Here is a 22507-nt window from a genome sequence, read left to right on the forward strand (position 1 = left end):
CAAGGATCTTTCACTATTGTTACTACCTACTGACACTGACTGCAGCAAATAAAGCATCAAATATGGCTTTTGAGGACTAACAAAGTGCTTGGCTTTGGGAGAGGAGTGGCAGGAGAATGAAGACTTATTTGAAGTCAGTTGCATTAATATTTAAAGAAAAGTCAGAGTGCCAGGACTATTTCCTGCCACAATTCAATTTTTTTCATAATGATTTTCCTTCCTACCTTTCCACCCACTCAGCAAGACTGCTCCTGAAAGTTACTTGCTCTTAAACAAAGCCGCGTGAAGATATTTCCTTAACAGTGACTCAGTACAATTCCAATATTCATTTCACTACAATAGAGTTGGAGACATGGGAACAGTTATTTAATGACAGACACAGGCTCAAAAGGAAATTACTTGAAGCACAGTTAGCTAAGTGAAAAAACAAACAAAATAACTAGTTTGTATTCTACACATTTTTAAACACTTAAGGCTGAAGATCTGAGTCACAACTTCACTTTCACCAATAAAACCAGCTTCCAGACGGTGTTGAAGGTGGATGCCATTGGCGTTGTGATCAGTAGCAGAGTCTAGAGCGAAGGAAGGTTTAGTTGCTTACTAAGCACTTTTATGGCACAGAGACGTGTCTTACCGCCATCCAGTTCTTAGTGAAGTGCTTTACTACTGCTGCCTTCAAACTTAAGGACAACACTGACAAGGGGCTGGCATGAAGGAGCCAAAGCAAATCTTATACCTACCCTCCAAAGGAAAAACTCACTGAAAATTTCTTTGATCTACTTGAAATACACTGGAGACCCCTCCAGGGTAAGAGCTGTCAGTGTGTTTGTTTGTGGCACAATTTCAGAAAATCTGTCAAACTGAAATCTTAAATAAATCTTCTCTTCAAATAAAACCAAGCAGATCTGACCCAGGTCCATGTGCAATTTTGATTCACGAAGGAGTCAATATATGCTAGAAATCAGACTGCAAATACCTGATCAACACCCTAACAAGCAGAAGTAATGCAGCCTTACAATTCCTTTTTCCTACTTTTAAGAAGAGACCTTCAATAAAATCCCATTTTCTGTTGGTATGGGTGATTTTGTCCCACTCCCTACAGAAACAGGAAAGTTTCTCAAAGCAATTCCCAGATCATTGCTTTAGGACAAGCCTTCTCACTGGATTTTCCAACAACCACCCCACGTGCCTGTGTAATACTTCTGTTAAGTCTCCTGATCTGGAGAGTGCTTTCCAGACAAGATCTGCTGCTTCCCACACAACTTCAAAGACTACAGAATCCTCCAGGGCTCTCAATTGCCATGTTATAAACATACGGATATGAGATCACCAGCTTCCACCCTCACTCTGTGTAAAAAGCAGAGCCTTCAGCAGCAGAAAACTTCACACGCTTTGCCACATAAAGGACAAATGGTTCACTCTCTGGAAAAGGTACAACAGCCAGGATGCAAGTAACAAGGAATATTTTGAAACCAGGGAACATGTGATGTGTTCACTCATTCTCAGTATCTGCCAACTCACCCTTAAGTTTCAGAGGAACAAGCTGGCTTCTTGTTCTCTGCCTCACTCGATAGATTAACAGCTTCCTAGGCATCAATGCTCTTCCCATATTAAAATGCAATTAGTACACCTTCCACTTACAGCTTTGCTCTCTTCAGTGTCGATGCACATCTTCACTGGCTTCAGGTCTCTTCATGACTTCTCATCCCACTGTCTCATCTCTACCCTTCCATGACATTCCACCTCCTGCCCTATTTCTGCCCAATGTTTCCTTCCAATTGGCCGCAACAAAAATTTCTTTTTCCAAAGCTGTCTCATTACTTACTTCTTGAATAGTCACCATTTTACTAGCAAGAAAAAAAGAGTTATGAGATCTGCCCTGTTCCTAAGGAGAAAAATCATCAGACAACCAAACACCCTATGTTAGTCTGACCTGGAAGAGGATCCTGCTCTGGTGCTTGGCTACTTAAACAAGCTAGTGGGAAGGGAGGATGTAGAGGCTCAAGTGCTTTCTCCACTGAGCCACGAAAAATGCACTTCTTTATGCTTTTTTGTCTCCCACTCAAGAGCCTTCTACCTAGAGGGTCTTTTATTGGGAGATACACCTCCAAGAAGCCTTCTATTATGGGAGTGTATTTCAACTACCTATCTGTATCTCAGTAGTATCTCAGAGATCAGCATTTACCTGTGCTTTTCCAGATAGCACTTAAACTGACCTGGTTTCAACCTCAATATTGTGCAAAACAGAAATACTGAAAAAGTAGGTCAAAATTCTCTGTTGCAGTTTACAGTTGGTAACAGCATTGGCTGCAGACTAGAGCAAGCAGGTGCATGTCACATCAGATGTCCCACACTTGGGAGGTTCTTTCCAACCTCGGTAGCTACAGATGCCTTCTAAACATTATGAGTTGCTTCTGTTGAATCACTTGACACAACAATTTAATTTTCAGCTTTTGCAGTTAGTTTCATTCAGAGCTTTGCAGGCAGAAAAACTGCCTTACAAGATGAGGCATACAGACAGTATTTAAGTCTAAATTGCTGGGAAGGCAGAAAGGTGGACAACTTCAGATCATTACACTTAGTAATAATTCCTCAACTAAAAGTGTTGGCAAGCTACTTTTCCAAATGAGTCTTGGTTGATCATTTAACCAAGAATGATCCAAGCATCTATTCTGTAAGATCGTTCCTGAACTTTGTTCTCAATACCCTTCATGTAAGCTCAGTAAGAAAGCTAAAAATGGTAGGAAGGAAAAAGTAATTTTGTTAGTAACACAGTTCTTCCACACAAGGAGAGTCAAAACAAAGAATAGACCATCTTTCAGGGAGGTGGTTTGTGTGATGCAAGCTAGATTCATTATCTTCCCTGCTTGAGTTCAAGTCAAACACATGCCAGCAGTCACATATGCATATTCCTACATATGGAACAAAGTACTACAAGACCATAATCTGTCAGAAAAAGAGAGTTAGTACTCTTTATGAAGAGTTAGATTATGCTGGATCAGTGGAATGCTTGAATAAAATGAAAAAAAAAAATCCCCTAGTGCAACTTGATCTCTGCATACTTTAGGGTTTTTTTTAGACTAGGAAGAGAAAAGGCTAAACAGCAACTGCTAGATCAGCTCCCCTCTATCTTCTGGGGCTTCTTGCAGAAGTCAGGCATGCATCCCTTGGCATAAATGCCGGACAGAGTGCCAAATCCTCACTTGTCAGCAGCAAGCACCTCTGAATGATGCAGGTGTTCAGTCCACACACAGTTGCCTGCACCCCAACACTGCATCCTCAGCCCTCGGAGACCTTGCCATATCACTGCTCCAGGAGGGAACCAACACATCAACAAAATCTTTTGAGATTACAGTAACCGACCCCAGCTTTAAAAACAAGTGTTTGAAAGGCTTCTCAAAGATTGGTAAAGAGCATGACATTTGGGGTATCATCTCTGCTTGCAAAACAGGCTGCATAAGGCCTTGTAAGCTTGGTGTCCAGCAGAAATGAGAAAAAAACCTGACAGTAACAAAGGGTCTGCAACAGACTTAGTGCAGGAAGAGAACTCTACAGGTGTAATGTGTACCTGTTTTTTTTCATCGTTAAATACTAGGTTAACAGCAAAAAGGGAGCTGCTGATATACCTACATCCAATCTTCCTCTCAGGCAACTGGCTTGAAGAAGAAAAGGGGTAAAGTCTACCAAAGAGGACATGATTTCTGAACAGTCATGTGCATCTTCAAGGAATAACCCACATCAGGCAGACTCAGGTCCATCTGTGGTAGTCGATGTAGTTTGCAGTTAGTGGTCTCAGTCACAAGCTAAGTCCTTGACAAGACCACCACTTCAGCTTGGGCTCTGCAGCAGGCTTGGATCATTGTCAGCAACAACACATCTGCAGATTTAGACCATAATTTAACACAGATGCACCTTAGTAGTTTACGACTCTCTTAATCTGCACACTGTCTGGTAAGGAAAAGAAGCCTGGAGGATGAATTACAGACAGCCTCAGAGAGCTTGAAAGGACTGGTAAATCTGGCAGTTAAACACACACACAAAAAATCCCCTTTTGCACTATCCAAACCATGAAGTGCTTTTTTTCCTGCTTTAGAAAAGAATGCAAGAATCAACCCAACACAGCTTTCACTGTGTGTGCAGGTCAGGTGGGGAAAAACCTCTTGATAGAAGAGAAGTCCTTGTGAACTTGAGGAGACAGAGTCAAAGAAAACTGAAGACTCCTTGATGGCAACGTGTAGGTAGAAGCTGCCTTAGTGAAATCCAGCTCAAGATGTCAGGTAGCCCTGACTAATTCAAAGAGGTCCTGAAAAGCATTTGCCTGTGTGTCAAGAAGAATACAAGCGCTCATCAGGTACGTGTTTCCCCTGAGGAAGAACACATATTTGTGTCAAGTGCCACACAGTATCAATAAAAGTGTCCCTACAGAACAGCAGTGAAGTGGCATTCAGACACAGGCTGTCTATACTCCAACTTAAGAGCTCCAGGTCCCCAGACCTGGTTGTAGCTGTCTGATGGGCACAGGTTGCCTCTCCTCTGCCCCACCAATACCCACAGTGCTTCAAAAAGCTGAGGACAAGCAGAACAGTTTCTTGGTTGCCTCAGGTCAGGAGGACACCAAACCTCTGCAAAGCTTGGATTCAAGTTCCTAGAATAAGCTTCAGACACCACTGGTCAGATTCAGGATCTCAGCCTCTGGAAACAGGTTAGGTTAGACCTGGGATGATGCTTGCTAGCAGTCTGAACAGCACGGTGTCCAAGTGTCTACTACACAAAGCAGCAAAGCTTTAGAGAAAATACCACATCCACACATGTGGAAGCCACATTAGAAAGGTGCCTTTAGAAAAGGAGCTTTATACAAGTACCTAATTCAGTTCAACTGTCAACACATACCCCATAAATCTGGCAAGATCCATCTCAGCTTCAGTGTGCCCTCCAGGGATGAATACTAACAATCAGCCAAAGCAAATTTGGCTGCAAGAGACTATGTACATTCATCTCCTACTGCAGGGAGATGTTCAGCATCACAAAAATTAAAGAAGTTGTTCTTCACCACCACAGTCTCATACAAAGAGATGACAAAGAAAAATCTATGATGAGCCAGCCTGGACACATTCCTGTGTGACCCGATCTAGGTGGACCTGCTTTAGCAGGCGAGTTAGACTGCATGATCTCTAAAGGTCCCTTCTAACCCCTACCATTCTACGATTCTATGAACATGACTAAGAACAACAGTTTAGGTGGGTAAGTCACAAGTGCACTTTGTGTAGCCTGTGTAGCTAAATTTTAAGATCTGGGACTGGCAGGTAAAGTCCATACGCGCCATAGAAAATGAGGAAACAAACAACTCTGCCAAGGCCACGTAACTTCATCCCACATGCTCTCGACATTGCCCAACACATTTGACTTGGACTCTGTCTCCAGGTTGCTCATCACCAGAAACTCCTTGTAGGAGCTGTTTAATAAAATATCATCGCAGTGATGTAAGAGACGGTGACTTGAAATATCAGCATCTCCTAAAAAATGAATAGCAATGGTGATGTTGAAAGGCAAGACAAGTAGTGCATTAAGAGGAAACACAAGAAAACTTGATACTTAGTGATTTAACGTTTAAGTGTTTTCATTTTAATGCCTGAACTTCATCTTGTCCTTACCTGAAGGTACTGCCTTTTCCGGCAGTCACGGTATGGAGATTCAGGCCACGCTGTCATCTTAGAATCAGATGTTTGGCAGGAGCTTGGCTGACATTACCTACATATTTTGCTTGCAACTAAACTATGTCTCAAAGAGGAAGTCAAGTACCTGAGATCTATATACAGAGATCAATCTCCCCCAGCCTTTAATATGCTCTTTATTTTGAGGCAAATTGCTGTCAAACAAGGGTGACAAACCTTGCAATCACATGCAAAGGTTTAAGAGCACAATGTACCTGAAAAGGTAAGAACCAAGACTCCTAAGTATAAAATCCTGATAATTTTGGCTTAATAAATACATTGCTTCAGCCAAAGCAAATAAAGCTCAAAGAAGGGGCAGCAGCTGCCAGCACCCTGATTCCCTGCCACTGACTCATTCTCTCCCACCCAACCGTTTTCTGCAGGTTTTTAATGGTATAGTTCATTTCCGTTGAAAACTAACAGAGATTAATATTGAAGTTACTGTTACAATCAGAGCCTAAAACCTGCTGTAGCAATTTGTCTTTCCTTTCCATTATGGTATTATAAAAACTCCATGAAGTCAGCACTGCAGCTACACTACAGTCCCAAAACAGGCTGTTAAAAAACCCCATTCCACCTAGCATCCAGGGTAGCAATTTTATGACATATGAAGAACAATCTTTTCCTTTCTGACTGATATTTAACATCCCATTTTTTTAGATCTCCCAACTGTGTCTCCTCATGAAGCAGTTCAGCTATCATAAGAGACAGAATCAGATAGTCTATGCAACAGAGACACCAAGAATTACATGCAGTCCAAGCAAAATATCTGCTGGAGAAGTACACTTCACTTGCAGGAGGGTCAACAGACACTTAGGAGGTCTTTGGCAGTTTTGTGAAATAATTCTGTCTCTTGCCTTTTTTAAAAAAAGGAAAATTATTTTATTCATGTTTATTTCTAAACAAAGCAAAGGTCACTGCTTTTGCTGGCAGCTACGAGCTGCCCAGTGCAAGGTGCAAGTTTGGTTACTGGTTTCACTGTGTGCCTGCAAGTGGCAAAACAGGCTACACCCACACAAACATCATAAGCTCCACAGAAACCTGCACTTCTGCAGCACAGCTATTAAGCACAATAATCCTAAAATACAAAGTTACAGAGATGCATTTGTTCACAGAAATTAAATGTTGGTGCCTAGGTATTTACTCCATATGGCAAGCAAATAGCCTGTCGCCAGCCTTTAGTGGCAAGCCAAGCAGAAGCCATTGATACTCCAGAGAATGAGCCACATAGCTTTTAACAACTGTAATCGTAGAAGGTTTCCGCTGTTGATTGAGGGATGGGGAACTCCTGGAGAGAGTCCAGTGCAGGGCCACTAAGATGACGAGGGGACAGGAACATCTTCCTTATGAGGAAAGGCTGCAGGAACTGGGGCTGTTTAGAAAAAGAGGACACTGTGGGGGAATCTCATTAATATTTACAAATATCTAACTAGTGGATGTCAGGAGGTTGGGGCATCCCTTTTTTCTGTTGTACCCAGTGACAGGACAAGAGGTAATGGGAAGAAGCTGGAACACAAGAAGTTTTGTTTAAACATATGGAAAAACTATTTCACTGCGAGGGTGAGTGTCATGGTTTGACATGACAGTCGTTTATGGTAAGGGGGAAGGGGCTGTAAAGATGGCTCCTGTAAGAAGTTGCTCAAAACTCTCCCCAGCTCTGAGCCAGACCCACTTCTGGGGCTGAGACAATTAAATGCCTCCACAATCACTTTTTTAAGAAGCCAGAAGAGGAGGCTTCTTCCTGTTCCTTCCTTCTTCTGTCCCTTCTCTTCCGGTTGGTGGTGGTGCAAGGAGTGGAAAGAGAGAGAGAAGCAACCATTCAGACTCCAAGGTCAGTGAGGAAAGAGAGGAGGAGGTGTGCTGGAGCAGACACTCCCTGCATCCTGTGGAGAGGACTGATGAAGCTGAGATTTGTTTGCATTTCGCTAAAGACCCTGAGCCAGAGGCAGTGACTATGGCCAGAAGAAGCTGGGTCAGGTATGAGTGGCCCCATATTCACAGAAGCTGTAACCATGGGGAAGAATCCATGACAAAGAAGTTCATTAAAATTATGCCCAGAAGAGGCCTTATCCTGTGAGAGGGACTCTGTATGTGCAGAAGCTGCAACTGTGGGGAAGAACCCACGCCAGAAATATTCATGTAGGACTGTGTCCCGTGTTGGGGATCCTGTATTGGCAGAAGCTGCAGCTGCTAGGAACAACCCACACCAGATAAATGCATTAAGGACTGTGCCCTGTTAGAGGGACCCTGTGTCAGAGCAGGGGAAGAATGCAAAGAGTTGTCCTCATCTGAGAAGAGAGAAGCAGCAGAGCCCATCTGTGAGAGACCGACCACATCCCCCATTCCATGCCCCCTCGACTTCAAGCTGTTGAGGGGAGAGGAGGTAGAGATATCAGGAGCAGTGAGCTGGGCTCAGGAAGAAAGGAGGGATGGGAGAGGGAGATCTTAAAGTGCTGGTTGTAATTTTCTCATCATCCTACTCCTTTTTTTTGCTTTTTGTTCTGTTCTGTTTCTTGTAGGTAGTAGAATAAACTTTCCTCTCGAGTAGTGGAGTCTGTTTTGCCCAGAACCGTAATTGGCAGCGAGCCCTCCCTGACCTTGTCTCAATCCACAACATCCTTGGTTAGCTTTTTTCCACCCATTTTGGTAGGGTCTCTGCCATCATAACAAGGGTGGAGATATATGGGGGCACTGAGCAAGAGACTGTTGTGGTGCTTAATTTCTGGCTGGGCCAAACCAAGACAGTGAAGGAGTCCTGGCACAGGCTGCCCAGGGAGGCTGTGGAGTCTCCTTCTCTGGAGGTCTTCAAAACCAGCCTGGACTCATTCCTGTGTGACGTGATCTAGGTAGACCTGCTTTAGCAGGCGAGTTAGACTACGTGATCTCTAAAAGTCCCTTCCAATCCTTACGGTTCTATGATTATAGAATCTTGTGAGGTTTTTTCTTCCTCAATCTGAAGGTACTCATTCACAGTGCCTTACCAGTCTTCATGTGCTACACGGATATTTGAGTTTTTTCCAGATTTATTAGCAGTCGGTCCCATGCTTGTTATTTTTCTACCCATGGTTCATAAGATGCAGTTTCTTTGTAGAAGTCAATGCACAGCTTGCTGAGGTGAGGTCCATACACTATGTCAGGTACAGCAGCATCAGGAGAGGCAGCCTCTCCACATTGGCACACCATCCAGCACACCAGGGCACATCTGGGTGGCACACGCAGCATAAAAGATGGCAACAAATATTCTCACAATGACAGTCTTGAGATAAAATTTGGATGTTTCTTTTGAGTGCTCTCACCGGTCTGACAGCATATGCCTTCACAAACCATTAAGCTCATCAAATTTCCCCCCTTAAGTACAGTAAATTGGACAAACTTAGATTTGCAAAAGATCAGTCTGGTTATGAGACATTACCATCCCTTCTTCCTCACTCTCATCCTAAACACAGGTTCACAAACACAAGTGGCCAGACATCACTCTGCCTTTGCACTGGGTGATGAAGCATGTCCCCAAGATGCAAGAGGCCAGCAAGGATGTCTGACAATCCACAAAATCCCTGCAGACCAAGAGAAAACAGTCCTCCACCTGCACAAAAAGGCAGCCTGAAGACAGATAGCAACAGTGTTACCCCTCACTGAGAGTCCAGATCAAGTCCCCCACACCACAACCCCTTGGTGACTCTGCAGCTTTTTAAGCAGCCCCATTTTTGCACTGCAAACAGTAGCTCCAAAGCCATACCCACCTTCCACAGCACATTTTCTGGCATTATCAAAGCCAGATGCATTCAGCAACACCACTGCAGTGTCATGGCGGTTGATTTAATTCATGTCAACCTGCTCCTGATAACCCTTTATCTGCACCTAGGCACTGTCCCACCACCTAATGTTTATTTCTCAGGTCAAGAGGAATACTTAGGTAGTAGGTATTCTTCAGCTACCTTTTTGTCAGGTCATCTTGCCATTTTGGTTACTTCCATTCAGATTTGAACTCTGCAGTGCCAGAAAATTACCACTGAAGTTATTCAGAACCTAAAATGAAGATACTTGATGCCCAACCCATAGCACGTTTAGTTTTGCACAACAACTGCGAGCAGCAGGAACAAGCAGCACTGACAGAGGCATTCAGGCTCACATTGATGGAACAATGTCAGCTTAAGGAAATGGCATGCAAACAAGCAGGGGAAATGAGCTGAAGAGATGTTTCAGTTTCAGAGAGGTAATTTTACATGACAACTCTTCCTATGTCTTTCCATTCCCTCATGTTAAGGACTGTGTACAGTTCATAGTCTTGCTCCTCTGTCTGCTGTAAACCTGAGACTTGTCTATATAAAGTGAATACTATGCCAAAACAAACAAATCTTCCACCCACTTGTGGTCCAGCAACCTATTAGGACAGAAAGACAAGGCTCATACCATTAAAATTATAAAAACCAGCTCGCATGAACAGGAGTAGAGCCTTGTGGTTAAGGAAATATTTTGGTCCATTCCTCAAGGAATTAGACTTACATAGTGGCCTTCATAGTGTTGGTATGCCTATTTAACAAGCTTTAACCCATTCATGTGTTTCAATCTCATTTCACAAAGAATTCAAAGTTCTTAAATTTACCATATAAACTCATGTGCTCTACAGCAAGCACGTGAGAGTGAGCACTTGATTTCAAACTGAAGATGGCTACCAAGTACATAAATGAAGGTGTAAGGATACAGGGCAACAGAGGAAGTTACAGTAAGTGCAGCTCCATGCTACTCTATTTGCTATCTTAGGAGGACTTAAAGATTAGTGACATTGCAGAGAGAAACCCAAAGATTTCTCCTCTAGACTTAAAAGTTAAGTTTTTCTTTTAAAATGAAATAGAGATACAACACAGGTACTCATGGATTTGTAGCCAAGGAAAGAATATCCTGACGATACATTCCTTTGCCTTGCAACATATGGCCTTGGACTAGTCATGGCTGGCAGATTTCTTCACATTGAGCTGTAGAATTTTTTCACAAGCACTAACCTTGTTGAGTAGAGAGACAGGACACCTTATTCCACCCTATTAGTTTCAATATCATGATCTAAACCAAAGTGGGGAGGCTTGTCCCATGCAGGGATTTATCTCTTAACAATGGAAGAAGCCAGAACACTTAAGCTGGCAATCACCTTTCTGTCCTCTGAAAGGCACCAGTCTCCCATCCAAAACCTTCTCTTCTGCCAAATCTTCGCTTAAAGGCTGAGCCTCTCAGACTACATCAGTGAAATCCTGCCTCCCTCAACTACAGATCTTCTTTAGGTACTATCTTAAAACTATCTTGAAAATAGAGTGCCTGTTTTCCTTTCACACAAACAACACAACCTTGAGAAAGCTAAAAAAAAAAAGCCCAAGCCAAGTGCTTCAGCCTACAAGGCGGTTTTTCCACAAGGAAAGGCAGCACTTCTCAAGAGCACCTATATACAGTGTCCAGTATCTGCATGTGTATCAGGCACTTGTCAAAAGTAATTTTTTATGGTTGGAAATCTGGAAATGGCTCTATATTCAGCTACAGGATATCCTTTTGAATTGCCACGTGCAAAAGAAAATTCATGCCATTTCCAACTTAGTATTTTCAGTCAGACATTCAGGTGGCACACAGACAGTTCCAATTCTTTGGAAGAAACTCATGCCATTGAAGTGCAGGTGCAAGCCAAACATGAGCAAGTGTGCAAAGATGCACAAAGGGTGCATTGGGCACAATACCTCATCCCAGGTGGCCAGAAGCACAGGAAACACACAGCAATGCTCTGTATCAGAGCTAAAGACTTGAAGACCCTTTCATGACCTACAGTGATAACAAGGTAATGACACACTGGACTGATTTTCCCCATCTGAAAGAACCTGTCCTGCTTCTTTCTGAATCTGTGTAGCCTTCTTGTACCCACAGCTGGCAGAACAGTGTCCTGCAGCTTTCATCAAATGAGGTATTTCATCATCCTTTTGATCTTGCAACCTTTAGAGCACATTTGAGGTTAAGCAGCATCCTTGTTCACACAAACAGTATTATGTCCCCAAAGCCAGCATCCCAGAAAAAAGGTGAAATTCAATACAGTTTCAGCATGACCAACTGAGATATGTACATCAGAAAAGTCTTTTCTTCTTTCTGTGTGACATTGCCATTGCTATGCAAAAAAATATTGGTTTGTCACAAACTTGTACATATTTGATTCTAATTCAGCTGAAGAAGAATGTTTAAGAAAGACACTGAGGACAAAATTTCATCTGCTGCCTTTTAAAGGAAATGCTAAAAACTGGACTTCCTAGCATCAGAAGACTTATCATGAAAATAAGCTCTCAACTATGGTGGTCTGGCCACCATCCCTCTGCAAGATGTGCCTCAGGACAGAGTGAAGCTGCACATGGAAAAGGAGGCAGCCTACCTAAACACAGTCAAGCCTGTGTTTGTGATGGGTCATTGCTTGACTGTGTCTATGAAGTACCAGTCATACATCCAACAGCTGCCATAACCTTCCCCAGGGGACCTCACATCATTACCTGCACTCCCTCAAGTGATTTACTACAACATGGCAAACCTCTGATGTTGCCAGAGGAAGAGAAGATAGCAACCACGTATTTGTATTTTTGCCTTTAGAAATTGCTTAGCAGTACCTGTCAGCTGGCTAGGAAGTAAGTAGGACAGCCCTTATCTGTAGCTTATCTGCTGCTCTTCCACAAGGTCCACATACAAATGCAGAGGTGTACAACCTGGGATCTCTTGCACCAAAGGATCTCTGAAAGGAAACAGAAGATGCCACTTCCAGGAGTAGTGGAGCACAGCTGAGTGACAGCAGTCAGCAAAGCTATGCTCGTTAGTGGCTTTGCTTTTCACTTCCTCAACCACAAAGGAGTTAGTTTAAATACTGTTCAGACTCTTTCTGTTTCCCCTGAAACACTACCAAATATAGACAACGATGTCTGCATTCCCTCCAACCTCTTCCACATTGGCACACTAAGAAATGGATTTACATCTTACAGCCTTTTACAGGAATTATTCCCTGGATTACTGTGGAAGGTGCATGGTAGCAGTGGGGTTTTGGTTGTTGTAAGGAAAGTTCAATTATAGTGTATGACAATTTTTCCAATTCATTTCATACCTAATTTTTTGCTGTGATCAGATATATATCATATCAATTAATAAGCTTTAGTCTTCCTGGTAGGGGGTTGAGGGCTTTTTTTCCAGGAAAAAAACAACAATTGAGACTAAGCATCCATGCGCCTCTCAAAAACAGTCTTCACAGATCTGTTTATGACAGCATGACCACAAAGTCTGAGTGGGAGTCAAAGCTCCATATGTACTCTGCTTCTCGTTTTGGTCTTATAGTAGTTCAGATACACAGCAACATGTTTAATATTCAATCAACTGCAAGAACTGAAGCACAGAAAGGGGGTCCACGGTGATGAGGAAAAACCCACAAAACCTTAAAAGCGAAGCAGTTCAGCGTATTCCTCCACATTTCTCATGATCTGAGGGAGGTTTGCTTGCTGTTTACTTTTCTGACAGGCATCAGTCTATCCCAGTAACATTTACTATCCACTTTCCACATTTTTCCTAGTGGCTACCTTCAGGTAAATTCCCAGACTGCCCCCCAAGTCCCCTGCCAAATCTCCCGAGTCTGAAACAGCGCTTCCCCATCACAGAGTGGTTCAGAACCCTTCACCCCATCCCCAGGGATGGAACAGACCACAGTTAGTCTAGACTACAGCAGACTTAGCAGTTTAGCAGCCAGGCTGATATAGGTTAAAAACTGAAATTAAGCAAACAAAAGGCAACTCCAGTCCAAAGGAGACTCCCAGAGTTGGCAGCCATGTGTCAGGGTCATGGCTCTTCAACTACACAGTAACACCTCATCTGCAAGGTACAGGACAGCTTCACAGGCAGTGCGAGCAGCACACTGACATGCTGCAACCCAGGGAGCATAGGGCAGACAAGCAACAGGAAGCCTTCAGTCTGAGTACTCCCAAGCCTGGCGCTGGGTAAGAGGCAGAGACTTATACCTCATTTCTCTAGAGATGAGTCAGGCAGAGGAGGTCAGTGCCTGAGCACACCATCACCTCCCTATTCCCATGCACCTCATTCTGACCTTGTCTGATCCAGGCTTTAGGTCTCTCCTGGAGGCTGAAGGAGATACATATGAGTTAGAAGAGCTGAGTAGTCTCTAGGTCACCAGAACAGCCACAGCTGGTACACACACATCAGATGGCTTATCCCATCTAACATCTAGCTGCCCTAAAAGGCATCTTCTTGCTCCTCAGTCCATCAAATACCTTCAAGTCTTCCCATTTCACCAGCTCCAGCACTCACTTGACCTCTCAGCAAGCCAACTCCAGAATTGCATGGCTTTCCATTGGGTTCCCAAGCTGAATCTCTGAGAGCTTAAAATGAGGGGTTAAAAAAAGCATTATACAGCCCAAGGAAATATACAGGTAGATCCTATCACCTGTTCAGCATCAGCAGGTTGTCACATGCTGCTGTTCCATTAAATAGACAGCAAAGAAACTTGTGGACAATTGGATATTTACGATTCTTCTTACACCTCAAAAGAAATGCCTGTATTCAAGGAATTCTGCTTCCGCTGTTGTCAGTAGCTCTCTATATATCCTATGTAAAAACAGAATGACAAAGAGCATAACAGCTTTCAGTTGTGTTAACTGCAGTAGCAACAGCTTTCACCAAAACTTCAGGCACCCTTGTGTGTTTATGAAACACTGAGATGTAGCACAGCCTCCCTCATCCCACCAGGGGAAAAAAAGGGATAGGAATTTCAAAACGGGCAGATATTTAGTAAGCAAGGTAATTAGGCAGCATTTTTAAAAGAAGTTATTTAGCATGAACTCAAAGGACAAACAAATGCAACTTGTGCAAGGATGACAACAGTTGGTAGAGGCAGTAAAAGATAGATAGGGGCTTGCAAGCATGAGGCCCTTGAGATCATTTCAGCAAGATTTTATTGTAAGTGTCCCCACATATCAATCTTCAAAATTATTGACAATGCAAACCTGGTGCAATCAACACAAGGGAAAGGACTGTGAGGTGCTACTTCGAGTGCCTCTCTCACATTTTACTAGAATAAAAAGACATACAAATTAACTCTTAAGCCATGTCAAAATTTTATGGGAAGGCATCTAGAGCTTCTGGAAGAGCACCAAAATGAGGACTAACATGTACTAAAATCCCCAGTCGTGAAGACTGGAGCATCTGTACTATATGTCCTGAAGCATTTCCAGCACTAGGTAGATATTAATTATCTCCAGCAGAAGCACCTCTAACCTATAACAGTAGACACTTTGGCCTCTGCAACACTGAAGCCATTTGCAAAACCACACTTCTCTACCCAGGCCATACTTCTCAGGTACAGGCCTGTCATAATAATCCCCAATTAAAAGACCAATAAATTTATTCTTGAACATTATCTACACAGCTTTTCATGCACTCAGATTCTTAAAAGCTGCATTGTACCCACACCAGCCATGCTGTTCAGAGACTGACTCAAAGTCCCACCAAGAGACCACCATTATAGCCACCTTGGCTGTCTAGTACATACACCTTCATATACAAGAGGGCACAGAGGGCACAACAGGATCTGCAGCAAAAGATCCTTGTGGGGAAGGGAAATGGCAGAGCTCTGCTTTGATTTATGTAATCTCTGCAGAACCAGAGGAGAAAAGAACAGAGCAAAATCCAGGTACCAGGTAATTTACCCCCAGCAGAAGAGTCCTCAAACAGTCTTCTCCCATGTAGAACAGTTTCGGAAGGACTAGGCTACTTGAAGCCCTAGAATGGGGATGTTTCAGAGACAAGAGCTGCTTGGACTTCCTAGCAGTCAGCACTCCCTTCATGTCCCTCAGGAAAACATTTTCACCTGGCTAAAAAGCAGAGACAGGAGTTGGTTTCCCATGGAAATATGAAAGAGTCACCCTAGTGAAGCACAAGGGTTGATCACAGAAGACCTACAGGTAGGTAAGTAGTCTTACTGACAACCAGAATCCATGGCAGGATCCACACAGTGGCATATCCACCAGACAGACTTAGCACACATGGTGCTAACTGCACAAATAATGCTAATGCTCATAAGCAGCTCCTCTTAACAGCACATTTATGGAAACAGTAAAAAACATGGAAAACGTCCCATAGTGTACCACAAAAAAATAAGGATCCATCATTGCTCAAATGAAACTGCAAGGCTGGGTTTTTTTGCAAGGAAATGGAAATCATGCTGGCATACAATTGTTCCGCCCCCACGTTCGCCTTCACACATTTCTTACAGGTCAATTTTAAAGAATTAAGTCTTGTTCAGCTAAACATCTGGTGGCTGTTGCTAGAGGAAACAGACTATCTGCAACATTTGAGCAAAAATATGAGTTACATAAAAGCCAGACTGCATAAGCAAGAACAAGCATTTTGCCAGCCTAACCATCTCAAACATTACGTGAAAACCTCATGTTTAATTTTTGGGTTAGAATACAATGAAGTGAACCTACATGCATTACAAAATCCAGAAAGATATAAGTTTTCTCTAAGCTCATGAGAATATAATTATGCTGTGATGTAATTAACCTTCTAGCTAGCAGCTGTCCTAAAGATTTTCTAGAAACAGCAGAGGTAGACGAATTTCAGCTTAAAAATGGACCAGTTCAACTCTAAGCATTTTCAGACATAGCTCAAGTCAGTACAAGTTGAAGAGTTCTAAGAAGATTGTTTTAGTCATTAACTACTTCAGTTAGGGGCACCTCCATGCCTAGCTTGGTGCTATGGAGCACCTTTTTGGTCACTGTCCCATTGTCCCCAGGGTTAATCAGCGTTTGCAGAAGACCACCACTCGACAGTTGAAGCCATGCTGCACTGAACAGGAGGCATGACTTTGTTGAAAAAGTGGAGAAGCTCTAATGGCATCACCATTCAGAGTTCCTGAGAGCAACTAGAACCCCTGGAAGATTACAGATCTTTGATATGGGCCTTACAGACCGTGAAATCCCACAACAGGAGAGGCAACATTCCCAAGAACATCTCAAGCAGCATAGCTTTAACATACTGGAATTGCACTTCACATTATGTACCTTTCTACCAATAGGTATTGCTGTTCTTTGAGGAGAGCTTCAGCACTCATATAACCCAGAAGACGGATGGATGACTAATACAATGAGAAAGCTTTGTGTATAGAAGGGTATTTTAGCTACCACACATCATCAAGACCACTCCCAGTATGCAGCCTAATAACAGCAAAGGCACCTACGACTTTCACTTCTTTCTCCCTTACTTTTGACATAGGCTCTACAACCTTGTTTCCAGCAGGTTCCTGCAGCACTACCTGGAGAAGTCCACTCTGCAGTCAATCCCATGGCTCCAACAGCACAGTGTTCTGTGCAAGCCACCATTGCTCCAGGTCTCTCTCATACCACTGTGATGTACTGGATCTACTACTAGGCAGCAAGATGCTTCAACACACCACTTTGAGCATAGCAGAGCTGTGCCACGTGAGCAACTTTAAGCTGAAAATGTAACCATTTAACCAGCAGCCACTGTTGCTATTGCTCATTTATGTGTCCTAGGTAAAAAAAAAAGAAACCAAACCTGCTCCTAAACCAGATTCTTCAAGCTGGACATAGTTCATCAAGCCCATTGGAGGACAACATAGCAGACTTGAGAGCTAAGTCCTCACTTGCATGGACAAGGTGTGTTCCCACAGCACAAACAGGAGTGGAAGCACCTAACACTGGTTTCACTGGAGCTAGGAAGATGTCAGGCCTGCTTGGGGATCCTGAGGCAGGGAACATGCAGATGAAGACAAAAATGCTCCTTGAACAACTAACAACATGAGTCAGGGTGCTAGCTTTGAGAGGAGTATGGGCAAGTAGAAGTCATGAAGCTGGAAAACCAGAGCTCCTTTAAATATTAAATTTAAATATACAGAAAGATAAAAGTACGCAGGAAGGGGATACAAGGGTAGGTAGCTTGAGAGCAAGATCCACGGGAGATAGCAGCACTTCTCAGTATCTCAGAATTGAGAAAGAATTTCAGTAATGCATTATCATCATCTACTGAAAAAGACAAGACAGGTCTCCTATCATTTAGCACAGACTATGCATGGATGCTAAGAATCCACATCTTGGTTGCAACTGCCTGAACAGAAAGCAACGAGGGGGACAAACTAGACCTTGTGAACCAAGTAGAAGCTTCGTCCAAGTGAAAAAGAATGCTGTGATCCCAAATCCCATGGAAACACATTGATACGATTTAAAGAAAAAAAAAAATAGTTCAAGACTCCAGACATCCTACAGGCAGGATGAAGAAAAACAAGTCAGTGACTCCAGAGTCACAAAAGAAACTCTCTACAACATAATAGCAACAAAGTTTTACACTTCAAGGGCTTATCTCTAAGACAAAACAACATAAAATGAAGCCATCAGATAACTACTGTCTGTGTTGGACTCAAAGATATTAAAAGCACTGTACTGCACTAATCTGAATTGCTCAAACGAAAGACTTTTCAGTTAATGGCACTCCTAAAAAAAATAAACTGGTTTTAGGGGATGAAACTGCAAGATAATTTGTTTGATACAGTATCCCAAAACTGAAACCAGATTTTTCCTCCAGGCTGGAAACTATTGAAAGTATAAAATCCTTGCCCATTCATCGGCCCCTTCCTCATCTGAACTACCAAAAGGCAAGAGCTCATTAAGATACATACAAAATGTAAATTACAGTTTAGAAAAAACTTTTGTCCATTATTTTGTCCAAAAGCAGAAACAACATTCCCAAAAGATAGTAAGAAAATGCCCCAACTACTCAATAAGTATCATTTAGTCTGCACTGGCTTATGTTTGAGCAGAAACACAGCTTGTCCCTACACATACGGTTTTTCAGAAGTCCAGAAAGAAAAATCTAGGGTTAGTTTCACTTCCACAGTACTCATTACGTACACTAAAGAACTCCTCTTGCCAGAGACTTGCACTGCTCTTGAAGTCATCACTTAAATCAAATCAGAATATTTTCTTTTTTGTTTCCTTTCATCACTACTACCTGTTTCATGAAATGAAGCTATGTATCCACACCGGAGTCACTCACCTATAACTACAAATGTTGTTCCCTTTGATTTCTTTGTTTTAGTGAGGAAAATTGTCACAACACCTTCAGTTTCGAATTTTCTGCTCATTTATAGGTTAGTTGTCATAGAATAGGCAACCTAAGCCACATTTTAATTGTCGTACTGGGACAAACACCTGTATACTAAGCACATCAACTCTCCTCCCAGTAACAAAGTTAAAGCCCTTTCTGAGAAGCTTCAGTTCACCACAAAAGACTTTGGACTCTCCCTGACTTTAATCCTATCCAATTTCCTTGTTGGAGATATTCATCACTGATAAGTAGCACTACAGCTACCTACTCAGTTCAACACGTATGTTTCTAAAAATAAAGTCAGGGAGAGCAGATCAGGGTTGCAAGTTCCCAGAAAAGTTACTTCAGGTGAAAAACACTGACAAAACTGAGAGGAAAAATAACATGAAAATGGAAATACACAGTTAACAACTGAACACTTGCATTTGGATCGCTAAGCATTCTTCCAGACTTGACAGACAATTTGCATACCCTAATTTTAAGTTAGGGGATTCTATAGTGTCTGCCTTTAGATATGGTTGGTTTGGGATTTTTTTTTTTAGAAGGAATATTTGAGCTGCGTGCTATGATGCTCCAAAATGCCAAAGGCAGCTGATACTCACCACTCTTTTTGTAACTCACTTGTTTGTTATCTGAAATCACAGGGTAGCAAGAGCTGGAGCATGGGAGCAACAGAGCAGCCACCTACTCATATCTGTGGTGAATCTAGAAAAGAAGAAAGGACACTTTTAGAATGTCTTCATGCAACAGTTCTTTCAAGTAACTTCCAGTCTTGCTTTATTCTGTTAAAAGAAAAAAATGCCATTGTTTGCAGTTTTCAGTTTAATATACCAACTTCTGAGAATACTGTGGATGAAACAGAGCCAAATACCACATCTTAGAAGAAAATATTGCTTCTTATCCCATATCAGGGCAAACTAATAGCTTTGTGCCGTAACATAAAATTTAGTTCAGAAGATGACAGCATTTCCTTAAACTATAGATCTTTCTGGCTCTCTAGTAATTTTAGATTTTGTTTTGGTAAACTATGTTTCCCACTTTGGGAACCAGGTTCCCAAACCCGAACTCCCATGACACAGCATCCCTGGACTGGCTCCATCTCCCATGATGCTCTTGGCACTTCGGTCAGAAGAAAGCACAAGGTGAGGTGTTTTTATTTACGTATTTTTTCCCCTTAAATAACACCTTCCACAGTACAGAGCTCATAAGGCAGAAGAGGGTCCAGTTTCCAAGGGGGAGGTGGACTGTAACAGGGATGTGAAGGTTGAATAAAACAAAAATTATTTTTTGAATGCTCTGCCCAGGGTGACCAGAGACATTTTGTTCTCTTCCGTATTCAAAACGGACATTTAACTACCTTTAGAAGAAAACACATAAGATTGTTCTAGCAGAAATTAAAATTTTAAGAAGCAACTTTAAGTCCTGAGAAGCTCTGACCATCATCTAGAAGATGGGTTCTTCTGACATGCTAAAATACCACGATATACTCTTGTACATGATGCTCTGACACAGGCTATAATCAAACCAGGCTCGTCAGCACCTTACCAGCATTCAAAGTCAACGCCTAAGTACTTTTATTCTTATTTTTTTAACTGTTAAGCAAAGGTAGAAGTTTAAGAGTCCATACTAAACTCTTAAACTGCTTGTACTATAAGCATATGAGGGAAAAACTTCATTCTTTACCCTCACCACAGCAGAAGGAAACCCTGTACCAGACAGCATTTTTGCCTTCTCTAACATGAAGCACATAATAGACTGAAATCACCATCATTGTGCTGTCAAGAGATGCTGCTTGGACTGAAGCTCACAGGAATTTGGTCTATTTCTGCCCTGTATTTTCTTAAGCTTGTTGTCAGTCCAGTCCAAGTCATGTATGTTGTTCTTCATGGCTCCTGTCCTCGGGAAACTAGGAGGATTGCTTAATGGTGGTGTACAAGACTTCAAAAGTCCCCATGAGCTCACAATGGCTGTCATTAACTAATCCTCATCCCCAGTTACGCGGCATCAACTCCTGAATGAAGCCAATCACAAGGGTGAGGAACAGATAGCATTGCTCCACAGCTCCAGTGTACAAGTGGCAAGTGACACCCATTCCTCTAAAAAGAAAAAGGCAACAGGTAGTTGAATATATCCCCCAATATTAAGTTTATTGCAGAGCATTTAAAGCAAGCTGTTGTCCTACTCAACACTAAAGTAATTTAAAGTTATTTGACCAGGTCAAAGGCTGCAGCAAGGAAGAACCAGCCAAACCTGTGTCAAACTAAGCCCTACAAGAAAGAGAGAATACAAGTGCCAAGTAAGAACACAATATTCACAGGGAAAGAGGGACTGCAGCTTTAGTTATTTGACATTGCGACCCTAAGAGTGCTCTTGGGCAAAGATCAGGAGTATCCCATGAACATGACATATTCATAAGCTGAACATCCTTTAACTCAATAAAGCTTGCCCTCTTAACCACTGAACACACCCTAGTTAAACTTAAAAGAAGAACAAAAGTCATGTATAAAAATTCCAAGTTGAGTTCACTGGCCAGAAACTGCCTCAGTTTCTTTACATAAACACCAATCTCTAGTACAAGGCGGCATCTCCAAACAAGGAAGCTAAATCTAAGACTCTACAGTCCACTCCACGATACAATCATTTTCTCTAGAAATAAAAGCAAATAAATCATCTAATGCTATCCTAAGGTTCAGGTTTGAATCAAGAGTTAGCTATTATTCATACTCTGCTCAAAGAACAAGATGACAGGCACATCATGGAGGAGCCAAAGTGTAACATAAGAAAATTCCCCACGCTAGTCAGCCTTTGCCACTTCCTACTGGCAAGGTGAAATGACAAAACCCCATCTCTATCTCATACAGACATTTATTAACAGATCTTTTGACCTGCAGCACAGCAAACACAACTCCACCCATATTAACATAGATAGGACTCTAGCATCTGGAGAATATCTGAGTTCCACAAGGCAGAGTTAAGTTTCCATAACGTCCCCAGCCATACACCCGTGGTTCTGGGCTTACAAAGAAATCTTGTCCAGTAGCAAGTTAAGCAAAGTGTAGAGGAGCCCAAAGTAACAAAAAGGATTTAGCTCACAACTACAGCACACTTTAAACCAGGCTGAGAAGTCAAGAACCTTGTTTAGCTGCAAGCATGGCATAAAACAGAAAGCCACCTCTCGCAGCAACAAAAAGCAATGGTAAACAAGTGAGAATATGTGGACAACCCGGTTGGAGCACTAGCTTATCATGGTAACAAGCTGCAGTCCTTCCTTTTCCAAAGAGCCTCACTGCCCAAAGCCTAACATTACATAGAACCCAGGGGACCACATCCCTTCATGAAGGCAACACTAAGGTGGCTGAATGAGCTGCTACAGAAAGAAAAATAACAATGAAAGAGGTAGTCCAAAACCACAAACAGCAATAGGGACTCTTTGTAGCTTCTGACAGATAATTAAACTATTTTTGTGTTTAATTAGCACCTGCAGACACGTGGCCCATTTCCTGAGACATCTCCTTAATGGCAGCAGGTAGATCTTAAGCTTGGAGACACACTTCTCAGCTTGAACTCTATAGGTCTTGACTTCACGTGACCAGGCAAATGTAATGCAGAATCCTTCAATGAGGATGGTCTGTCTCTTGCTGAGCAACTCACTTCAGGAAGAAGAGTTA

General features: G+C 42.4%; 1 protein-coding gene across 7 annotated transcripts in view; it reads right to left on the bottom strand.

Moving 5' to 3' along the window:
* The window catches only part of CSNK1G1 (casein kinase 1 gamma 1), a 116365-nt gene that overhangs the window by 73809 nt on the left and 20049 nt on the right, over nucleotides 1-22507 (bottom strand). For 2 of the 7 annotated variants that reach the window (XM_061999175.1, XM_061999181.1), the window contains exon 2: nucleotides 19442-19544. The exons of 1 other annotated variant lie outside the window; for it this stretch is intronic. The gene's annotated coding sequence lies outside the window, so the exon portion shown is untranslated. Of the gene's footprint in view, nucleotides 1-12334; nucleotides 12457-13720; nucleotides 13793-15424; nucleotides 15590-19441; nucleotides 19545-22507 lie in introns of those variants that run through there. 4 more of the 7 variants (XM_061999177.1, XM_061999178.1, XM_061999180.1 and 1 more) reach the window with 4 other exon arrangements.

This window comes from Colius striatus, chromosome 7 (genome assembly GCF_028858725.1).
Source record: "Colius striatus isolate bColStr4 chromosome 7, bColStr4.1.hap1, whole genome shotgun sequence".
Taxonomy (NCBI): domain Eukaryota; kingdom Metazoa; phylum Chordata; class Aves; order Coliiformes; family Coliidae; genus Colius; species Colius striatus.